Here is a 15,593-nt window from a genome sequence, read left to right as displayed (position 1 = left end):
AACCTGCCAGGTACCAGAGAGGGAAGTAGTTCTTTTCTCTTTGAACAGACAAACAGAATCATTGAGGGATTCTGTGTTTTTCTAGCTAGATTCATCAGTTTTGCATACCTGGTTTTAGTTATTCCTGTCAAGGATGTATTGAGGTAGGTTTTAGGATCCCCATTTTAAAGATGAGGAAACTAAGGCTTAGAAAAGTTAAGTGACAGAAACTAGATGATGATAATGATAGTAATATCAATCCAAAGACTGTAACTCCCAGCCCAGCCCGCTTTCCACAGCTGCTTCTCAATTACGCCATCCTGGTGTTTGAGGTTTTGAGCACTTGGAATGCAGCATTTCTGGTAAGGAATAAAAAAGCCTGTGGGGCTGTCTGAGGTTACAGTGTGAAATGAGATTGCCTCCCCCTTTCTCCCCATCTCCTGCAGGTCTCGCCCCAATCACTCTTGGGCCCCGTCCTCTGTCCCTTCCTCTTTCAGTCATTTTGCCTGCCTCCTAATCACTACCTGGCCCTCTGCAGTGGGAGAGTTGGATTGCTGGGATGGAGGTGGGGAGGATCACGTTTACATTTAGGGCTATTGGTCCTGCTTTCTTTTGGATGTTGTAGTAGTTTCTGTTACCCATTTTGTGTTTACTTACTGTCTGAATCCATGTCAATTTATGTGCCCTTGGCTTGGAACCACTGTTTATATATTTTTGTGTTGTTAATATTTTTAATTGGTGTTTTTAAAGTAGATGTACTCTGTGTGTTTGGCAGACCAACAAAGTGGAACGTAAAAAGAGTCGCTTTTTTAAAGTAACCATGTAAGGTGAAAAGTCCCTTTTTGTGTGGGTGCATGTGTGCGTGTGTGCAGATTGCAGGTTTTATCAGGCACAATATTCATTAATATTTATTGTAATAGTTTACAGCGTAGCCCCTTGAGTGCCTCTGGATTATGCACAGCCCAAATGACGTAATCTTGGAAAATGCAATAAATCTAAAGTCGAAACCACTTCTAATGGGAAGTTTCTTGAAAGTTGTAAAGTTAAATTGCCTCCTCCAGAATGAGGGAGGTAGTGTGAAGAATGCCCCAGGGGACCTGGCTTTGCCCCTTGCCAGTCTTGTCCCCTGTGCTGGAATGCTGGGTTTGGGTTGTATTACTTTGTTTTATTTAAACTTCTCTGACTGTTCCTTTGCATGGTACCCCATGGTGTGGCAGGCCTATTGTGACATTAATATATAACCTTTGATCTTCTCTTTTATGTATTCAGGATGACTCTTATCCTACACACGCATGCCCCAGGTGCTCGAAGTATAATTTTATGAGTCAGATTCTCAACTTTGTGACGAGTTCACTTTGCCAGCTCCTGTATAAACCTGTCCAGCTATATGCAGCCAAATACTGACTAAAGTATCTCATGCTCTACATTTTAGAAAGTTCTTTGTTGTACTGTTTTAAAATGTGGCTCCCCAGAGCCTGCACTGTTGGTCCGGATGTCTCTTTCTGAAGCTACATAAAAGAAATGTTCTTCTCCTTCCATGATATTTGCAGATGTTTGAAGACAATGACAGTGATCTTGCCCTATCCCCTTTTTAGGTGTCACATATCCCTAGGTCTGTGAAACTGCTATGTTAGTTCATTTGTCCATTTGTAGAGTACAAACTATGTATATCTTAGACACAGTTAGAAACTAGGGAAGCAGTGAGGATAAAGTAGGCTGTGATCCCTGCCCTTAGGGAACTTCTGGTCTAATTGATAATAGAGTGATAAGGACTATAGGAGGGGCACCAAATCCAGCCTCGGTGATTGGAGATTGAGGTTGTCAAGGAAAGGTTTCTGGGGAAGCAGCATGTAATTGAAGTCCAGAGGGGTAGTGTGAGTTGCCCAAGGGAGCAGGATGAATGAAGTGAGGACGGTGTTCCAGGTAGAGGAACCAGCTTGCTGGAAAGGCTGAAGGTGAGAGAGTGCATGGGGAGTTCAGGGAAGTGAGGGTGGTTCTGTCCAGGTAAGGCTCTAAATGGGAAGGTGGTGAGTGGGGATAAAGATGCAAAAGTGCTGGAGCAGAAAGCAGGGCTGACAGGTGGTAGGATGGGGGGATGGGTCAGACATTACAGGAGAGAAGAGAATGATGGATAGTCCTGATTAGGAAGAATATTTATTGTTCTCTTGGTTACACAATAGCTGTGGGAAACAGAACAGGTTCTGTATGAGGTCATATAGGTTTGGAAATACCTTGCATATTATGGTTTGCTGTTAGAGAAAGAATGTAGTCAGTGATTAGGATTAGACAGATACGAGGCTCTCTCAGTAGCAAGACCATTTCTCTATCAACAGTATATTTAAAGGAACAAGAGGAAGAAAGAGATAATACATTTTTAACATTCTTATGACTGAGAAAATTTGGGTGACTTTTATAACATAGGACAGCAACAATAATAATAGCAAACACTTCTACAGTACTATGAGCTTGGTCTTTTTAACATTAACAGATTTAATGCCCACATTAACTCTATGAGTTAAGTATTATCCCTAGATACAGAGAGTTTAAGTAACTTACCAGAGGTTAGAAAGCTAAATGGCAGAACTAGAATTTGATTCCAGGCCCTAAGAGCATCTGGGGAAAGATTTAAGTTCTAGATAGAGGAAGTGCACTGAGCCTGCAAAATTAAAAACATCTTTAGAAATGGCTCCTGCCCACTGTTGATGGTCACAACCACACACTCACTGGTGTGGTCATAACCAGAATAAATAAAGCAAATATTCATAGTTCCACATTTCATACCTTACCCACAGGCATGATTATATGGAGGAGACCTCTCTCCTCATGGCTTTCAGGGGTTGGCCTGTGTTTTACTAGCAGATATGGCTGCCTGCAACCTCAGTTGATCTCCCTGCCTCCTGCCACTTTTAAAGAGGGTTTGGGCTGCCAAGGGAGAGTAGGATAATTAGGGTAACAGTAAACCAGAGAAGTTTTGAAATACCCTTAATTCTAAGGAAACAGAATTGCCAGGCCAGGCAGTGCTGGCAACTATGAATGTACAGTTGCCCCAGTTTTCAAATATGTGTGATTTTTTTGTTAAATTAATTGATCTTGTGTTGAGTATGTGCAGACAAGTACTTCTTGGGGACAGAAGGGATGAAGGTAACTAACAGAGAGGTTGAAGAGATGATCCATCGAGCCGATGTTAGATAGGAAAAGAAGTGAAAGTAGAAGCAGGCTGATGCGTAAGGATCTAGTGGAGGAGTAAAGGGATTAGGGTCTCTGTGGGTCCAAAAAGAATTGAGGTGGGGGGACTTTCCTGGTGGTTCAGTGGTTAAGAATCTGCCTGCCAGTGCAGGGGACACAGGTTCCATCCCTGGTCCGGGAAGATCCCACATACTGTGGAGCAACTAAGCGTGTGCGCCACAACTACTGAGCCTGTGCTTTAGAGCTGCAAGCCACAACTACTGAGCCCACATGCTACAACTACTGAAGTCCACATGCCTAGAGCCCATGCTCCTCCACAAGAGAAGCCACTGCAATGGGAAGCCCGCACACTGCAATGAAGAGTAGCCCCGTTCGCCACAACTAGAGAAAGCCCGCGTGCAGCAGTGAAGACCCAACACAGCGATGGATGGGTGGATGGATGGATGGATGGATGGATGGATGGATGGATGGATGGATAGATAGATAGAAGAAGTGAGGTAGGAGCAACTGCATGAAAGGACTGGAAAAATAGTAAAGAATGTTGAATGAGCAGGATGTTTAAATTTTTTTTTTCAGAAGAGGACTCAGCCCTCATACTTGCCTTGGTCAGTGTTATCTGAACATATATCAATTTGTTAATAACTTAAAGTTTGTCATAATGAAAATGTTGAATAGGCCAGGGCAGAGCTCCTAGGTACAGCCAAAATGAAGCTGATCTTTTAAGTTCGCATGACTTTATAATCTTGGAGCTCATGACTTGAATATTTGAACATGATGATTATTCTGCTGCGTGACTAAATAAAATCAGAGGTCATAGAGTAGTCTGTGATGCAAATTTACTCTATAGATTTATATGCCCAGTAGGAAGTGCCATTGAGGTATTACAAGCAATAATAATTCTTAGGCCTCCAAACTCATTACAATTGAGTTAGATTTTGTATTTACTGATTACTGTTTATCTTTATTAATAAATCTTATCTCTAGCTGGATTACAGTTTTCTTGAGATTAGGGGCAGCAGTGTCTGTGTCTCCCCTAAGTTTCCACTGCAGCACCTAGCCCAGTATGAGGCTTACAGTGCTCATAGTCATAGGGATCTAGGCCCATCAGCTTACGTTACAGCTGAAGCAGTCGAGGTCCTGACAGGTAAAGTGATCTGCCAAGGGTTCAGAGCTAGGTAGTGAGGAAGCCTGAGCCACAACCCAAGTTTTATTCTCACCTGTGCTCTTTGCACCCTGTCACACTGACACAGCTCATTGTGTCAAGTTCTTGCAGTGACCTTTGTTTGTGTTGGCAACCATAGGAAGTTGAGTTTCCCTAAGCTAGTGCTTCCCAGCCTGTATTTCCGCATATGGCTCACAGAGAAATGGTGATGTTTATTCAGGACATTAAGGTATAAACTACAGAGGCTTTTGGAGAGCAACTGAAGCAAGGAGTACCCTCACTGGCCCAGGCACCACCAGGCTGCCCAGGGGATCATGTCTTCATACACTTCTCATCCACTGAGTTTCCAGCAACAGTTGGAAACCACATCCCTAAGTTAACATTAGCTCTGTGGGACCCAGTTTCTCTGTTATATACCTCAAAAGATTACATTGGTCCCAGAGAATATGTTTTCTGAAGAAATTTAAATCCTAGTAGCCAAATATATCACTTAGTCCCCACCATGAGATACAGGATATAACCTTAAATTGTGAAACAGCAAATACATTAGTCAGTTATTTTTCTCTCGAGGCTAAGCAGTTCATGACCTTCTTTCTTGTGTTCTTTATAATTTTTTTTATCAAGGAAGGAAGGTTGGAATACTTTTTTATCAGTGCAGGCTATTGCATTTATCTGTATTGCTCAGTCAGGTGTGTGGCATGTGCTCCTTCCAGCATCGTGTGTGTTCTGTGGATGTAGCACCATGTTCTTTGAAGGTCATGACTGATTTTCCAGACCTTTAGAATTGAGGTAAATAATCAATTTGCAGCTCTGAGTGTCTCTTGGGTACTTTTCTGGATACCTTTGTGTTTTAACAGAGAAGTGGCTTATTTATAGAAATTTATAGAGACATCTCTTCACAATATCTCTTAAAACAGCTGCATAAAATTTTCACAATTTATTAGTAAATAAGTCCACAGAGAAATTGTTTTTTAGCTCACAAGTAGATTGAGAGGGCATCTAAGCAGGCTGCAGAGGCTGGGCTTAGGAGCTTGAAAGGGGCTGGGAGTTGAAGTGGTCAACTCTGGACAGATCTCTTGAAGTGAAGTAGGCCCCCTCGCCAGTGGCCCTTTCCTTCTGCACCTTCCATCCCACCTTGACTGAAAATTTGCTGATACTAAGAATACTTTAAAGCTTGAAAATGCCACTTAAATATGGCAGCGTCTCGAATCAAACTGTAAATATAGAAGGAAGGGCATTGAGTAGCAGTAATAATAATAGCCCCATTTGCCGAATGTGTATAAAGTTAATAGTGATCACCAAACCGAGTCTGTTAGATTTCAGCACTGGAATGCGAGGTATCTTTTCCTGGTGGAGAGTGGTGTAAGTTATTGAAGGTCATTGGAAGCAGAGAAGAGGGCAAAGAGAGGGGCACAGTGAACCTGGGATAGTTGCTTCTTGTCTTGGTCTGGGGTAGGATGGGAAGAGGACAGGAGGAAGCGAAATGAGGCACACCTTTTTAATAAACATGGATCTGGATCACGACCCCTGCCCCCTGGCATGGCAAGGGTGTGAGTCCAGTGGCATGTTGCAGCTGGTCCTTACCGGCTCACGACAATTAAATTTTTAAGAATTATGTGAGCTGTTTGTTAAACGCAGTCATTATTAAAAGTTAAATTATTTTGATTGCAAGTAAATAGACAAGTTCTTGAAAACAGGGATAATAAGCGCTCAAAACTCATTGTTTCCTATTTTACTACATTGTGCTCTCAAGGTTATTTATGCCTGTTCTCTTCCCAGATCTGTATTCAGTGATGTCATGTTGGTAGCTTGAAATCAGCCATCATGGGAATATTTGCACCATGGAAATCAGCAGATGCAACAGATCAGGATTTTTTTCCTCAGAGAGCCAGTTGTTAACCATTTGCCAGCACACCAGTGGATGTTATGATTATGTGCCAACCAGTGGGAAGGAGGAATGTGGTATTTATCCCAGTGAAACCAAGTTTGTCACTTCAAGGTTACATATCTTAATCTTAGACTATGCTGCCTACCTGAACTGAGGTTTAAAAAGACAAAATGAAGGCATAATGACTTTTCAAGTTTCTTCCTCTCTGTTTCCATTGAGTGTACATATGCCTGATGGCAATTAAAGCTGTTATCTCAGTGAATTGTGATAGTTTACATTTCTATTTATCTTTGTATCCCCAGTACATAGATTATAATCAGTCCTTAATAATTTATAAATAAATGAATGATGTGTATGCCCTTCTCCCAGAATCTAAACATATCATTGATCACCTATAGCACTTTTCTGCACCTCTCCTTAAATATAGGAAACAAGTTATCAGTTTTTGTTGTTTTTGTTTCTGTTTATTACCAAGAAAATTCTTGTTCCCCTCATCTTCTTTATTTTTTTCACTTTCTTATTCTTTCCCCTCTCGTTCTCAACCTAAGGCATGCATCCTTCCAGATAACAGTGACTTTTTTTTTTAGCTATATAAGGTTTTAGAGCATGGAACTAGATATAATTCAGTCTACCAGATTTCTGCTTCTCCATAAATGATTGCTATTGTGCAGGGCCCATCAAAATAGTTTGGAGACTTAGTCAGAATTGTCCTAATAAACGTAGTGTGTCAGATTTGAAAAACTGATTAGAGAGTGGGATCTCTGTTAAGTTATACAGACCACCTGTATGAGAGGTAACTGAAGAATGAATTCAGTGGAGCATACTATACTTGGACAATAGAGTGATTTACTAGAACTGAACTAACTCAAGCTGGCAGAACTCTGAGCTGCCTTGATTGGGAGCCATGGATAAGAAGTTAGATGGAGTATGCCTGACAGACACTCTGTCCTACACCAGATGCTGCACAGGTGGGGGATTGGATGGCTGCTAGGTGACCATTGCATTCTCTTTTGGTTCCCTTTTGAGGAGGAAAAATTGATAAGAGGGAAAGAGAGATGGGGCAAAAACAGTCCAAAAACGAAAGGATAAAGTTCTTAGACTCTCTTCACACCATAAGAAACACTTATTGAAAAGCTTGGAACAGGTCTGGCACAGAACTCTTGGAGTATGTTCTTGGCTCTTACCACTGCTTTGACTCTGAGCAAGTCAGCTGAGTTCTCCCCTGTAAAATAATATTCCCTCTGACATTAATACTTACCTCATGAGGTTATCTAGAATGTTAGTAATAATGTCTTGCGTTTACATCATTCGTTTCACAGAGAGCTCAAAGCATGTTATACGTATTGAGAATGAAGCTTCTTGTGAGAAATAAATATAAGTATTCATTTTTTAGAAATGAACTTAAGTCATGAGTCTGAATTTAACGCATTGCAGGAGGACGTATGGTACATAGTGATCCAGTGGTCAAATGAATTTTTATTCCACTAAGAGTTCCATCTTTCTTCTTTCGTGAATTGAGAAAATACGGTGAGTCTGTATACGTGGATGGGAGATTCCCTATGTATAATCAGAGTGGTCTCTTGGAACTTATCCAGAGCTTGAAGAGCAGTCAAAACATGTTTGATAACACTCTTAGACCTTGGTGGTGGCAGAAAGACACCTGGGAAATCTTAGCCTGGAACTACATAGTGCTGCTAAAGGGTTCCAGAGGTAGAAGATGATAATATGGGAGTATTTTCTCTGTTCATTTCAGCTCAATTCAACCATTGTTTCCTGAGTGCCCATTTCATGATTTTGAGAAGTGCAGAGAATGAAAGAGGCACAGCATGCTCAAGAAAGTTATATGGGCATTAACAAGGAGAGGGGAGTGAGATTTATAAGTAGAGATATGCAGCCATACTGGAGAGAGTTAGAAAAGCATCATAGTATTTCAGGTGTTTCAAGAGGGGAAAGATTACATTTAGCTGAATAATCCCAAACATTTATCACTTAGGTACCAAGCATGTTCATTGGAGAGACATAATTCCTGCGCTGGAGATCCAGTGGGGAAGATAGGTGCAAATACATAGTATTATCACATCCTGACCAGTGCAGTGATCAAAGGCACTTAGCCCAGGTTGGGAATTTAGAGAAGGCTTCTTGGAGCCTTCTTGGAGGGAAAGACTTCCCTTAAAGTCTTAAAAATTGAAAAGAACATGGAAAGGGACTTCCAGGCTGGAAGATTGGCATGTCCAAAGGCCCCCAGTGTTTAGTCTTCTTTCAACAGAAAATGGCAGACTACAGAAAATTTGGTATTATTATGGCCTAAAGGTTAATTGGAGGTGATAAAGAGAAACAAGGCTTAAGATAAAGGGTCTATCTTGCTGTCTTATTTACTACTGAGTAATAGTATGAAGTGTGGGTCATCAGTAAATATTTTTCGAAAAACTGAATGAATGTTAGGTTTAAGTCCCTGTGGACTATCCAAGTAAATAAATGTGGCAGACATTGGAAGAGAATCTGAACTAGAAATACAGATTTGGAAGTCACCCCTTATCATTGATATTTAAAATCAAGAGCTAATGAAATTGTTTAAGTAGAGTATGTAAAATGAGCAGAGTAAAGTACCAATGGAGAAGCCTTGAGAAATACAAACATTCAAGGGCAAACAAAAGAAGAGGAACCCATGAGGGAGACTGGAAAGGAAAAGCAGAAAAAACAGAGATTTGACCCTTGTCCATTGGGATGGCATTAAGGAGTTCGTTAGTAGGCTCATGAAAGAAGTTTTCAGTGCAATGGCCAGGGCAGAAGTCAGATTGTGGTTTGTTGTGAGGTAAATGGGAAGGGTCAGAAAGTTGAGATACTGAGCACAGACCTCTCTTTCAAATCATTTGGATTAGAAGAGAAGGAAGGTGATGGTTCCTAGGCGGCATCCCAGGTTCAAGAAGGGGAAAAAATTAACTTTAATATGATGAAAGATTTAAGTAGACTTCTGGGCTTAGGGGAAAAAGCAAATAGGCAGTGAGAGGTTGAATATTTAGGGAAAGGGGGTGGGGATAATTGATAGAACAAGATCCTCAGAGAGATTAAAGAAGATTGGGGCCATATGTGGAGAGCAGAGCCTTGAACCAGAGTAGGGATACGTCATCTTCTGAACAGGAAGAAAGAGTGTAAGAATGGGTCCAGAGATATCTAGGAAGGGGAGAATGCTGAGATAATGTATGTAATTGTCTCATTGAAGTAGAAGATGATGTCATCTGCTGAGAGAGATGTGGCTTTCGTTGGAGTCTTGAGCATAATGACAGTTTTGAAATGTTGCTGAGTTAAAGTAAAAGCAAGCTAAGCAAGGATGAGTGAGAGGTTGAGCAGAGATTGAGGGCTGTAAATTTATAGTGGCATCAGTCTGAAAGCTGATTTTCTTCAACTGTGTTTAACAACTGTGTCATGAAATATAGAAAGTATATTTTTGAATTGATCCTGTATTGAGGTTTTGTTAAACAATTGAAGCAAAAGGACAGAGGTCCAATGTGGTCGAAGCTGTTGGTGAGAGAGTGGTTAAGGTGATGGGCCATGCTGTGCCTGCTGGGTAAAGCATTGAGTCCGGGAGAGGGTCAAGAAACTATGCTTCTCCTGAGACTGAAGAAGAGTAGTTAAAGCACAGGCAGGAGAGGACTGGAAGGACTGGAGATTGTCATCATCTTTGGATATGGGATGGGAAGCAGCACCACTTGATTTATTCCAGGGTATGACCTTGATGTGGGTGACCCTGGAGGTGAAGAAGGTGAGGAGTTGGATAAGTTGACAAGATGGATACTGAAGTCACCCAGGATGGTGATAGGACAAGTGATGTGTTAAAGATTGTAGCCAAGTAGCCTAATCTTGTTTTAAAGGAACCAGACTAATAAGAGGACATCAATGAGAAAAGACCATTGGATGATATAAACCTCGACAAATGGTTTAGAATCATCTGTGAGGAGAAATAATAACACTTTTGGGGTGTGTACAGTTCATTAGGCATTGTTTTAAATGTTTGATTGAACCATATGCACTTGCTTTTATTTGAGCATTTTGACCTATAAAAATGGTAATATCATACTGTTCAACCTCATACTGTATATATATTACCTCATTCATTCTCACAGGCACCTTCTGAAGTAGATTACCATTTAGCAGCTAAACACATTTAGCAGAACTTAAGTAACTTGCCCAAGGTCATCTGATAAGTAGTGGAGTCCAGTTTCTGACCTTGGTAGTCTGGCTCCAGAGCTTGCAGTCTATTTCTGAGTAGGGAATGCCCACACTTCCCCCACTGCCCTTTAAGCCTTAACAGAGTGTGAGATGTATGAGACTGAACTCCTTCCAAGTGTATAATGAACTGAGATAAATGCCGCAAAGGAAATGAACATGGTTCTCTAGTCATTCACAAAGTCTGATACCCACATGCTTTGTGCTTCCCCACCCTTTCTATTGTGTTCTTCACTCTCAAACTTCTTAATGGCAGAATACTTTACTTTCTCTTATCCCCTTGCCTAACTGAAACCTAATATGTCCCTGGTTTCCTTGCAGGAGTTTACTAGTAGACAAGCAAGGTAGGGAATTCTAGACATTTTACATACAGGGTCACAGGAGTTTGAGAAAGAGCAGTGAACAGAGTTCATTCAGGAAATGACAAGACATTCTTATATGGGACATTGTCAGGACAGTGGAAGAGGTAGAGTTTGTAAGAGAGAGTGATAGAGGTTAAGCCAGAAGCTGGGGTGGGTCTTAAAGGACCTGTTACCATTTTGAAGACCTTTAACATTATCCTCCATGTTGTAGCCAACCATAAGAAAGATTTTAAGCAGCAAAATGTCAGGAACAAATTATACAGGTGACCCTTGAACAACACAGTTTGAGCTGCACGAGTCCACTTATTCAAGGATTTTTTTCCAGTAATAAATAGTACAGTCTGCACATGATTGAATCCAGTGTCGTAGAAATGTGGGTATGGAGGAAATGCAAATATGGAGGGTCAACTATAAGTTAAATATAAATTTTCAACTTTGGGGAGGGTCGGTTCCCCTTATCCCCCCATGTTGTTCAAGAATCAGCTGTAGATAAATGTAAGGATGCAGTTAAAGGGGGGAAAGACTAGAGGCAGGAAAATGAGTTAGGAAGCTGCTGCAATTATCCATGTGAAGGAAAAGGACTTGGCAATGGTCCTAGGCATGTGACTGAAGAGGGGTGTATTCACAAGATATTTAACAGCCAGAATTGGCAGATTTTGGTGTCTGAGAGAGTGTGGGTTGCTGAAATCAACAACTAAGATCACCATGCAAGAAAAGAAGTCAATTTGGAAGGAATCCTCTTTTTCTATATGTTGAGTACTAGCTGTCTCTAGAATCCAGGTAGAAATACAGGCCTGGGATTCAGGAACCACGTTTCACAGGGAATGCAGATGGAAATATGTTTGCATCCCCTGATCTCTCTGAGACTGACTTCCAAAATTGCCACTTCCCCATCAGTATCTATCCTGTGACCACTCCTTGATCGAAGTCAGTCACAGAGTGTGGGGACAGGAACCGGAGTGGGCTCTAGCTTTGGGCTAGGGGCCTTCATCAGGGCCTCACCCTGTGGAAACATGAAAGGTCTGGGGCAGGGTCTACGGCATCCAGTAACGCTCCAGCTGCCGAGAGCAGCCCTCTCCCTGCAACATCGTTCCCATAAAAGGGGGTAGAGTGGCTTCCTAGTGTCAACTGAAAGAAAAACATACAACATGAAAGTTGACGGTTTAAGTTTTATTCAGGTTCTTACTGAGGACTGCAGCCTGGGAAACAGCCTCTCAAATACCTCTGAGGAGCTCTTGCAAAGAGGTAGAGGAGGAGACAGTTTACTGCTAATCACAAAGAACAGTTATCTGAAGTTAATGATTTTAGTATTTTTCTAAGTGTGGGAAGATGCAAGAATCTTGGGTCATTGAAATTCCTCCTGAGATATGCATCTTAACTATCTAAGGGCCTTTTATCCATAGCATGAAATGTATCAGTCTGTTTTTTTTCCAACCTGAATTCCCCTCAGGGCACAATGGGTTGAGATTCAACCCTTCATATATCTGGATGATGAGCAACACTTTTTGTTCCCTTTTTTACGCTAGCATGAATGAATGAATGATCACATTGGGGTCACTGAATTTAAGTCATCCTAGAAAGCCACTTGTATACTCTTTCCGTGGGTCTTGTACAAATTTAATTATATAGACCTAGTTCCTGGCCTAGGTGTATGTAGACTAGATGGAAACTGAGGATTAGGCATATAACTAGCACACCAACAAGGAATATAGTGGACAAATGGGTAAAATGGTAAAATATAAATAATACAGTTCAGCTAAGCAGTAAGTGAATCAATGTGAATGTTATTAATGAGAAGGGATCCGGTTCTGTCAGGAAGAGAATAATATAGCAGAGACATAATAAGTATTGATGAATATGCAAAGCATGGAAAAATATGTCATTCAAACAAGTCTTTTAATGGGCTTCATAAATGTGGTAAGAAATAGGAAGACAACCAGTCTTAGCTTTCCCCGAGGTTGAAATAAACTTGACCCAATGGAGTTCCCTAGTCCTGTTCATTTGCTGAGTTGACTTATATTCCAGGGATTTGCATGTGGAAAACTAATGCCATGGCAGGATTACCAGACTGTAAATTCATCAAGAAGCCTGATGATATCATAAACTGTGAGAAGCCAATGTCCTGCTACAGCATCAGAAACCTCCCAGTTTGATTTAGCACTGGTAATCCATTTTATTCCTCTCCATTAGCTATTACAATAATAACAGATTGGCGACACAGCCCCATTTTCTGCCTCTAGAGCTGTCTGCTGCTGGGCACAGCTGCTCCCAGTCATTCTTTCCAGTGTAAATAATGGTTCATGTTTCCAGGGCTGTCGCGAGATGTTTCTGTGCTTGTGAAATGAGCCCATGTCACCACCCTGTTGGGGAAGATTGAAGGCATGGGTGAAGCCAAGGAAATCCATAAGAAAACCATAGCTGCACCCCCTCCCCAAGAGGTAATTTTTGCTCTGGAGAACATTTAGATTTTCTTTATGTTAATGTTAATGATGTGAATTTTCTTGCATGTGGGGCAAGAAAATTCTATCACTTGCATCTGTCTGATGCAGGCCTTTTACTTTGGAACTTATTCTTTCATGTTTCATGTAAATAAAGAACTCCTTTGTTGTGAGAGGGTATGTTACAAGGCAGTAAACACTTCAGCAAAGAGCATCTTTTTGATCTTCACGCCTTTGGCAATAAAAGCTGAGAGCCAGAAACAGGCCAAAGAATTTGGGGTAGAAACCACTAAATGCTTCCCTTTTCTCTATTCACAAAATTAGGTGCAGAACTATAAGAGTAAAGGATGGAATGACAATTACTGAGAAGGTTGAAGGGCAAAACAAGTCTACCTGAATGATAAAGCTGACGTTTGGATTTCAAGATCTGTGTTAGAACGCAATGAAATTCATGAGAATTTAGGAGCATTATGTAGACACAGCATAAAGGAAAGAAAACTTCTCTCTCTCTTCCTGTGGTCTCTATAGGAGTTAGTGGGTGTGGTAATAAATTTTAAATACTGGTTTGAGAATTCCTTTTTCATAAGAGGACAGTGGGTAGACACTCATTTTTATGTGTGCATTTCAAAAACGGTCTGTTTTAATGCCTTAATTCTGCAAATCCCATTTCAATATGCTTATTAATTCACTCTCCTTATAAATATTAAACCATAATATATTCATAAAAACAAATCTAAAATATACAAATACATATGTAAATTCTTCTCTTTTATCTTGCTTATTTTGACATTTTAAATTGTATTGAGGGTTTCCCTGGTGGTGCAGTGGTTAAGAATCTGCCTGCCAATGCAGGGGACACGGATTCGAGCCCTGGGCCGGGAAGATCCCACATGCCGCAGAGCAACTAAGCCTGTGCTCCACAGTTACTGAGCCTGTGCTCTAGAGCCCATGAGCCACAACTATTGAGCTCACGTACCACAACTACTGAAGCCCGCGTGCCTAGAACCCATGCTCTGCAAGAGAAGCCACTGCAATGAGAAGCCCCAGCACCACAACGAAGAGTAGCCCCCGCTTGCTGCAACTAGAGAAAGCTGGTGCGCAGCAACGAAGACCCAACGCAGCCAATTAATTAATTTTTTAAAAAGAAATTAAAAAAAACTTTTTTAAATAAATAAATAAATGTATTGACATCTAATATCTGCTTTATTATATGGAACTTATCAACATCTCCCCTCAGGCCTTATAGAATTCATACTCGCATCCTATAGGTAACTGATAGACTGAAAAGCAAAACCCCACCATGGTAAGGGAGATAATGAACACACTACACATTTGATGAGAGATAAATGGACTTATACTTAAACCTCTTTTTGAGTACACATCTTTCCCAGTTTTGGTAGCAGTGAGGAAGACAGAGATTTGAGATGCAGGTATTGTGTCTGATGTTCAGTACCTCTTTTCCTAGGCCTGGTTTTGTAGTCTAGGGTGGAGGTAGCGAGCAGATGTGCTCAAAGGTTAGCTCTCCTTGACTGATAATGTATAGTTGTTAAATAGCTTTGAAGAGATCCTGCATAGTTTCTCATTTTATTTTATTCCATAGTTTCTTATAGTCTGCAGTTCCAATAGCTGGCTGAGTTGCTCTGTGATAAAAGGAAATCTGAAAATGTACCATATTCCTCCCAAGCTTTTTCAGAGACAAATTGGGGGACTGTGCTCCATCTTAATGGCCTTTTAATTTGAAAGTTAAACTCAATCCTTCTAATTGCTTGTAGGTATTGGACAATGTGCATATTTCCATTGGATAATATGGAGAGGACAATTTATCACTGAAGGACTTGTCATTTTTATCTTAGCTGAATCGGGTGCCAGTATATACAGTTTGTGCTTTCAAGCACAGGTTGATTTATTACGGTGCGGACCTGCAGTTTTTAGAGGGTTTCATTAACTGAATTTTTTTGGTAACTTTAATAAAGTCCATTTTTTTACCTTGTTGACTTTAGAGTTATCACTGTTGGGTCAAACAAGTTAGAAACAAGAATAAGAACCCAAATTTGGAGGAAAGAGCCAATTATTTTATGATATATAATAAAAATTCATTCGATTTTATTCAACTAAAGATCATAATTTAGCCCTCAGGAAGCAAGACGAAGTGATGAGCACATGAAGCAAGCTTCAAGGAAATGGACAATGAACACTTCAGTGTTCTCTTTCCACCTCTGGGTATGGGCTCTGCTCCCTGCCACACCTGGGTGGATTCAGCACCACCACTTCCTAGCTCTGGAAACATAGGCGTGTTGTTGGACTTTTTTGAATTTGCAAAACCAGAAAATGGTAGCATCCTTACAGCTTTGTTG

General features: G+C 40.8%; 2 protein-coding genes and 1 long non-coding RNA gene across 7 annotated transcripts in view; 2 read left to right on the top strand and 1 right to left on the bottom strand.

Annotated features, from left to right (window-relative positions):
• Window positions 1-15,593, top strand: part of CMSS1 (cms1 ribosomal small subunit homolog) — a 352,758-nt gene that overhangs the window by 145,605 nt on the left and 191,560 nt on the right. The window lies entirely within an intron of this gene.
• FILIP1L (filamin A interacting protein 1 like) overlaps window positions 1-15,593 on the bottom strand; it is a 289,653-nt gene that overhangs the window by 145,057 nt on the left and 129,003 nt on the right. The window lies entirely within an intron of this gene.
• On the top strand, window positions 12,445-14,021 carry LOC130829770 (uncharacterized). Its single transcript, XR_009047656.1, has 3 exons — window positions 12,445-12,964; window positions 13,112-13,239; window positions 13,564-14,021. It is a non-coding gene; the product is annotated as an uncharacterized LOC130829770 (long non-coding RNA).

This window comes from Hippopotamus amphibius, chromosome 10, assembly GCF_030028045.1.
Source record: "Hippopotamus amphibius kiboko isolate mHipAmp2 chromosome 10, mHipAmp2.hap2, whole genome shotgun sequence".
Taxonomy (NCBI): domain Eukaryota; kingdom Metazoa; phylum Chordata; class Mammalia; order Artiodactyla; family Hippopotamidae; genus Hippopotamus; species Hippopotamus amphibius.
This window is presented reverse-complemented; position numbering and strand designations above follow the sequence as displayed.